This window comes from Cupressus sempervirens, chromosome 8, assembly GCF_028749045.1.
Source record: "Cupressus sempervirens isolate cs-2001-9-10 chromosome 8, ASM2874904v1, whole genome shotgun sequence".
NCBI lineage: Eukaryota > Viridiplantae > Streptophyta > Pinopsida > Cupressales > Cupressaceae > Cupressus > Cupressus sempervirens.
Window position 1 is genome coordinate 248,273,546 of NC_143125.1, and position 8,257 is coordinate 248,281,802.

At 34.2% G+C, this 8,257-nt stretch overlaps 1 pseudogene; it reads right to left on the reverse strand.

The window, feature by feature from the left end:
- Positions 1–4,780: 4,780 nt before the first annotated feature.
- On the reverse strand, positions 4,781–7,848 carry LOC149542413 (serine--tRNA ligase, chloroplastic/mitochondrial-like; annotated as a pseudogene).
- Positions 7,849–8,257: the final 409 nt, after the last annotated feature.

Consider the following 8,257-nt stretch of genomic DNA (forward strand, 5'->3'; position numbering starts at 1 on the left):
ACACAAAAGGCTAGCATAAAGGACTAGCCAATAAAGCACATCAACTAATCTCCCCATCTCATTCTATATCATTTAGGGAAGGTGGGTAATTCACAAGAGGGAGTATATCCAACATAGTAGGAATGATAGCCAATTCCAAACAAGGATCCTCTTGAGACTCATCATGTTTGATACTATGTGTAATTATCAATTATGATGAAAGAATTTTAGGTAAATCAATATCAATGTCAATAGTACCATATTCATCATTAACATCATTGAGAATGTCTTCTTCATCCAGATTAATCAAAATAGGATCTATGATGCAAATAAATAATCATAATCTTGCATTTGAACCTAATTGTTAGCATCAAATTATTCTAACACATCATGCATAGGTTGATTAAAAGAAGTTAAATTGATGGAAGGAGGAATGAATAAGATCAGGACCAAAGGCACACCCAACTATTTGATCCACCCTGCAAGAGTTAATACAGCAAAAACAATACACAAGAACAACACCAAGGAGAGAAAGAAAAAAGTATTTTTTTTAGATTCACTAAATGATCAACATACATGCCCAGTTGTAAGGCCTTCTAGGTTACGGCCAAATGTAAAGAATACAACTTCAAGTTTGCACTTTCTAGTTTTGCTCCCTAATCATCTCTTCCCCAAAAACTTGTCTCACTATAAGCCTAAACATTCTATTTATACTCACAAAAATGGCTTATAGATCATTCTAGAACATGGGAAAGCCACAAGTCGGCTCACAACAAATATTAACCACCTATACTAAATTAAATACTAGCAAAGTTAGCCCAAACTAGAACCAGACATAGATTGCATGGAAAATGAAAGCTTTTCAAAACTGGCACTCAACATCCATATGAACTCGATGTCCCAAGGAATCACTCAGCAAAAACTCTAAACTCAGCATCCAAAGAAATCACGTGATACCCTAAGAAGCTCAACAACCAAAGGAATTGCTTGACATCCAAAGAAATCACTTGACAACCAAAGAAGATTTGCAACCAAAGGAATCACTCAGCACCCAAAAGATCACTTGACAACCAAAGACTCATCATTAACTTAAGAACTAGGCAGTAGCTGAAAGAATGAAGAAAAGTGCAAGATTACATGGCAACCCAAGATGCTTCTACATTAGACAACTAGGGTTGGAGAAATTATTCTCCCAAATCATGCAAGTGCCACAACTTGAGCTGCATCTAACTTAGATTGAGAAATCCATGTAGCATCTTCAACTGGTCTATTCTTCCACTTCACCAAAAATTCATAGTAATTTCTTTCTCTTGTGCTCTTGCCAATTCTCTGATTCAATATATGTTTTACTTCTTTAATATGCTTCTTAGGATAATCATCAGGTACAAAAAATTCATCATCTGACTCATGATACTTATATAGATTAGCAACATTGAATATAGGAGATATATCCATGTCATCATGTAACTCAACTTCATAAGCATTACCATTGTCAAACTTATTCAAGATTTTACAAGGTCCAACTTCTTCATCTTTAGCTTATTGTATGTACAAGTAGGAAATCTTCCTTTCTTTAAATGAACCATCACCTCATCACCAACTTCAAAATCATGATGTCTTCTGAACTTATCAGCATTCTCCTTATACTTCTGATTACTTTTTTCCAACCTTAGCTTCACTTCCTTATGCAAAGACTTCATGAAATCATCAAATGTTTCCCCTATAGCTCTTCTCTTTTCTTCACCAACAACATCCCTTAAATTTGATACTCCTCTAGGCTACATTCCAGTAACAATCTCAAAAGGTGTCTTCTCTATGCTCTTATTCACATAATTATTATATGCAAACTTAGCTTGTGCAAATACAATTTCCCAATTACTTGGCTTGCCTCCTACTAAACATCTTAGCAAATTACCCAAGCTTCTATTTACAACTTTTGCCTATCCATCTATCTATGGATGGAATTTAGAACTAAACTTCAACACAGTACCCACTTCTTCCTCAAAATCTTCCAAAATAACCAAAAAACTTACTATCTCTATCCGAAATAATACTTCTTGGTAATCCATGCAATCTCACACTAGTACATTTGCATCCATTTTTTTACCAAAATTTTCGATCGACACTATGAATCCTCTTTATTTTTTGTTTTCATTCCCGCGTTGGTCGCAAAAAAAAAAACTTTCCCCCCCTTTGGTCAAAATTTGGACCAACATCAAATTACACAAAGTTGATGCAAAGACTAGAAACGCCAAATATTTTCCCACATTTTTTGAACTTTGGTGAGTGGACACCAAATATGTTTGCCCACATTTTTTGAACTTGGATATGGTTGGGAAGGCATGATGAAATTGTGTGTCTTTTTTGCTCGCATTTTCTGAACTTTGGTGAGTGTAGATATAGGATTGGCATTTCTCATAGGGTTTGCCCATGAATTTTTTTTCTTGTAGGTGCCCTATGTCGACTTGGCCCAGTGTGGAACCATTCTTTCAATACTAGCTATGACCAACTGGTGAGAGTGAATAGCATTCAAGTGGTTGACCATAGCTTGTGTCAGATACTTATTTCTCATTCTCATCAACATGAAACACATGAGATTAGGATAACTAGTCCTCAAGATACAGTGCATTTTCTTTTGGATGAGAATGAATTAGGCCATTGGGCATTCTTTTCTCATATAGAGGCCCTTGCCTATCCACATGCAGGAGTATTGCATCTGCTTCCGCTTTTATTAAAAGGTAAAATAGTATAGTTGTTGTGTTTTCATCATCCATTTAATGGGAAAACTCCTTGTTTGGAAGCAGTCTATTTAGCTTAAAGAAGATCTGACATAAACTCTTCCAATATTGCATATAAAGCTAGATAAGTTGCTTCAAGATAGTTCAAAGAGTATAAACATAATTCATAAAGTTGAGCCGGTCAATAAGTTCTTGAATTAGATGCAAACAAACAAAATTGTTTTCCCAAATTGGAAGTAGCAGTCTAGAATAGTAGTTGAACAGAGCATAACTTAATGGGTGTTTGTAAATTGATTATTACAGGGTTTACTAGATGATATTGAAAAGTGGGTCCTTTTTCTTAAAGGAGAAATTTTGCATTTTTAGGGCACACAACTATTACTAACCTAGTTAAGCATTTGTGAGCCATCAAAGATCATTATTCAACATAAAACAAGTGAGGCTTTGGCATGGGCTTGTTGGATAAGGTATGCACAGTTGGAAGACAAGGAGCTCTTTTTATACTTTTTGATTTATGATTTCCTTCAATCATCCATATTAATTACAACTGCATAATCAAGTGAACATACCATCCTACAACATAGTTTGTAAATATACTTTTTTATACATTTCCTAAACACTAGCATAATACCAAAAAATTGTTAGTTGCTTTTATCAATGTTTCAAATACATCTCTAACTCATTTCAAACATATTCTTATCATATTGTTCTTCTAGACCCTCTAGTAACATGTACTAGTATTGATAATCACCCTTTCTGCAGTTAGCAAACACGAAAGCAATTAACTATTAAGGTCACTCAACAGTCATTCTTTGAACATTTAACAAGAAATGGACTTTTTGTAAGCTTCCTTGATAAATAACTCGACCAGTTCTTGAGAATAGTGCATACTAAATAGAGAATGAGTAGTCCAATCTCTTGAACTCCATTGTTAAAAATTACTATCAAGATCACAAATAAAATCCTAACCATTCCAATGTGATTTTAACATATGTGCACCTACATTATTCTTGCAAATATAGTGTTATTCACAGGATTGCCTCTTATTCCAGGAGCAATTTTTTGTTTTGATTTGACATTATTTGATTGCACCTTTGGACATTTTGTTGTCTTTCACTTCCATCATTTTGACATCATTAGGATTCTTGGCATTGTCATGAGACTCTTTAACAAAAATACTACAAACTCTCCCTTGATCTTGTTTCAAATTCTTTTGTCTCAAACTATAATTATTTCTTACCCAAAAAACAACTACTGCAGTAAGATGGCCTCCTCAAAGTATTTTGCCTTCCATATGAATCAAGAATATTTATGGAAGCAGTCTGCTAACTTTCTTCATAATAAATGAGAACTTGTAGGGGACGACCCCTAGCACACATGGTAGATGGATAGGCTTGAAGTCGTGGGTCACCCTCATGGTCTTGAGTTTGATTTCGCCTTTGGGTTCAAATGGTGAGAGTGGCTTGCCTGCGGCTGCTCTACACCAATGGGGGACTAGTCTCATCCTAAGCTTGCATTGGCCACTAGTCATCGTTGGGCTAAGGTCATGGGGACACCCCCATGTAAAAATAAATAAAAAAATTAATGAGAACTTACTACTGTTAAATGTCCTCATGTTGTCTGTGCGATCTGTTATATCATTATCAATATGATCTTTTGAAGAAGAATGCCTTCCCTTTGCAAAGTGTGATGTAGTAGACAACATATTGTATTTACATCTTCTCTTATTTATAGTCTATAGTATTGGGATAATCTCCCCTCTTAATTTCATTTGAACAAAATGAATGTTCAAAGAACACTATTTTATACTTTTTTGGATCTTTAAGTTACCAAGGGATCAAGTAAGCAATGCTGAAATGCATTTAAGACACCTACCTACAACTTATCCCAATAAATGTGTATTCAACCTACCATTTGAGGATTACTAAGGTCAAGAAAGATGAGTACCAAAATGTATGAGGTGGAAAACATTTCATACACTCAATAGCTAAATCTTAGGTCCTGCTCAGAAACAATGGTTCAAAAAACTGTCACAAAATTATCTTCACATCTAGGAAAATGTTTTATTCTTTCGACTTTGGATATATGACTTCAACACCACCCATGAATGGTTTCAAAACTTTTGGAACAATTACAGACCCATCTTCCTATTGAAAATTTTCAAGTATGGATATAATCATTCTAGGTACAACACAAGTTGTTGCATTTAACATATGTACAAACTGCAGTGGTGGCAATGGGGTTTTCCCTTTCTTGGGCTTGACAGCCATTGAAAGAGTTGATTCTGCACTTACAGGTTGAAACTAAATATTAAGTCGATGAGTTTGGTAATCTATGTAGTTTGATGCACTAGATATCTAAAAATAAGAAAATTTGTATAATTATTACACAGATATTTGTAGAGGCATATATTTTTTTCCTATCTACCAATCAAATATTGTCCTTGTTGAATGACATTACAATTTAGGGTATACCTCACCATACTGCCCTAGACCTAGCATCCATGCCTCCACATCATACTTGTGGTATGTTGGTGCACCTAAGTCTTTAGAAGGCATGTCTAGAGTCTTGCAAAAAATCAAAAATTGTAAAACAAAAAAACAAAAAAATTATGCTGTATAATCAATTAAATAGCCAAAGATTTCCAACTTACTTGAAGTGTAATCCAAGTGAAGAAAAGAGATCTTCCTCAATGCTAATTAGATCCTCAAGGAATAATTCACTTTCCTCTAGATGACATATCACAAACATTTCAACCTTACTGAATTGATGGACATGGTACAAACCCTTGCCCAATAACCTAGAAAAAATAGCTATACTTTAGGCAATAGAAATTCAAAAAAAACTTAGCTCATTAATCACTCACCAGAAGGAGCTAAGGAATCTATATAACATAGATCTATTATTGTCAGTTATGAAGCATTTCAAACAACAAAGTAGTGTGCATCCATGGTATCTTTTCATCATTATGGCTTGGAGTCTCAATCATCTGTCACCAATATTCTATTTGTGGATAGTGGGCACAACTTAGTATATAAAGAAATAAGAATGAAGGCATAAAAGATAGGTATTTCTGATTGAAAAAATAATTGTTTTCCTTAAAATTGAATGACTCATATATCCAAATAGGTTAAGGGAAAGCGATGAATGAAGAAATCCTCTTGCACTTTTAACTAGCTATAATTGCAAGAGAGGATCAGGTTCAAACTCAATGAATGCACCTACCATGTAACTATAAGAGAGCTGGAACACACTGGTGCTCTCCTCCAAGCACTACTATTTTAGTCTAGTGGAGTAGAGGCAAGTGAATGCAATCAAGAAGTTTCACTTCACAGACTAAGAATCCATTTCCATTGCCTTTATCCACACATTAAAGAAGCTATGGAGAGAACCATGTATGGGGGATGAACTCACAATGACATGCACACAACGATGTAACCATAAAAAATCCTACCCCACTACAAAATAATAAGTCATGGTAGAGAAAAAAGAATAACAATTTAGACCAAAATGATTGCATTAGTATATAAAAATTAATGCCTTATTCTAGAGGTTTCCATTTACAATGCAAGTGATACAGAGAGGGTCTTTTATAAATGTGCCCTTTTTGGGACAACATTAGTACCATTTTAAGGACCAATAGTTATCAATTAAAACCTAACCATTGCATTTAAAAATGTATAGTCATCTGATAAAATACCTTAGCCAACAATTAAAATAATAAAACTAGTCAACACAACATGTATTAACATAACAAAGGTCACTCTTGAAATTGAGTGAATATTTTTGACAACCTTAATGACCAATGAAATACACACATTAGAGGGATATACTCCCCAAATAATGAGCCCAAAGCTTAACTTGAAAACAAAGATTATTGACACTCATCCAAAAGTACTACCAACCTCCATTAAAGTATACATGTAAGGGTTCATGAGGAGGGAATCAAGTCCCTTACAAGAACTAGGGACCTCAACCTATCCTGCCAAGAGAGATTAGACCTTCAGCCAAGGAGGTTTATTGACATTTACTAACTTGAAAGCATGTTCTATTTTCCAATATGAAATATAGTTTCTTTTGAGCATGCATTTGTTTTCAACTTGACATAGTTGCAAGATATTGGTAGAATATAAGATGACCATACATTTTATGTGGTATTATATAAACCAAAGTACTCAAGAAATTGTTGATTTTACATGTTCAATGGTCTCCATTATGTAGATAATAATGATTTTACCAAACATTTTGCACACCATTCCACATAGCGTTATCAATCCTAAGCAACATTAATGAGTATCTTGTAACATACTGAATCTAAACAATGGCCCTTTCAAGAACCTCAAACCACATTTTTTATTAGTATGGAGTGCATAGAAGTTACAAACATTTTGTTCAATTGAATAGTTTTTTCATATTTCAAGAAATGTATGTTGGATGGAATATATTACCTTTTATTTAATGTAATCATAGTTTCCAATGTTGATGTAATGCAATAAAAATTAATATAGCAGAAGACATGTGCACTTCCATTTACTCAAGAGAGTGACACTTGCATAAAAAAATATGCAATCATACCTTGTTGCATAGCCTGTAGCACCAACCTCTGTGCGAAAGCAATGTGAAAAAGCAACATGTTTTATTAATGTCAGCTACAATGTGATCCATGTACTTTCCCCCTACTAAGATCTCTGAGGTTCCTACTAGAAATTGGTCTATTCCATATATAGAATATACCTTCTCAAAACAAAATTAGAATATTTGTATCATGGTGGTTCAAATTTTCAAATGCACCATCTTATCTTTAAACCTTTGATCTTCTTGTAACTCTAATGATTTATGAATTGAACCTTGGAACACATAAAAAGGACAACTAAGACAATAAATTATTAATGATAGAAATTGTTCCATCAATCAAATTTTGTATTATAAAAGGACTTAACACCTAGGTATTCTATGCCCGGGGTTTAAAGCCACACTTTTCAAGAACATATGCCCAAACAATATCAGGGGTACTCAAAGGCACATATCCTCTTCTTGTGAGTTCTGACAGAGCCCAGTTAATGAGTCCCATCTCCAATAAAATAGCCTCATTTTTTAGGTAATAGAACTTTGAGCCACTAACCTGTACCATAAATACATGGTCAGCAAAAGTTTGATTTTCTTTCTGAGCTATTGCTAGATATTTGAGGGATCTGAAAATTACAAGCTTGAAAACCCACCTACTTGTTAATGAATGATCTGAGAAACTCTATAATCAATGTTTCATAGGACACAACACTTTATGAAGGTTTAGCAAATGAGGTAGCAAGCTAAGTTGGCTTGTTAATTGCACTTGAATCAGAGTAGCACTGTCACAGTTGAGCTCTCAAGAAGTCATAACGTTTCATTTATGTGAGCATCACCTAGATGCAGTGAGTGCTAAGTGGATTATTCAGGCTTGTGAGAGATAGGTATTCTTAACCACTCCTATTCGAAACTACATGATTAAAAATCTTGATAAAACATCACATAATTACAAGGTTGTTCAAGCAATCTTTTCA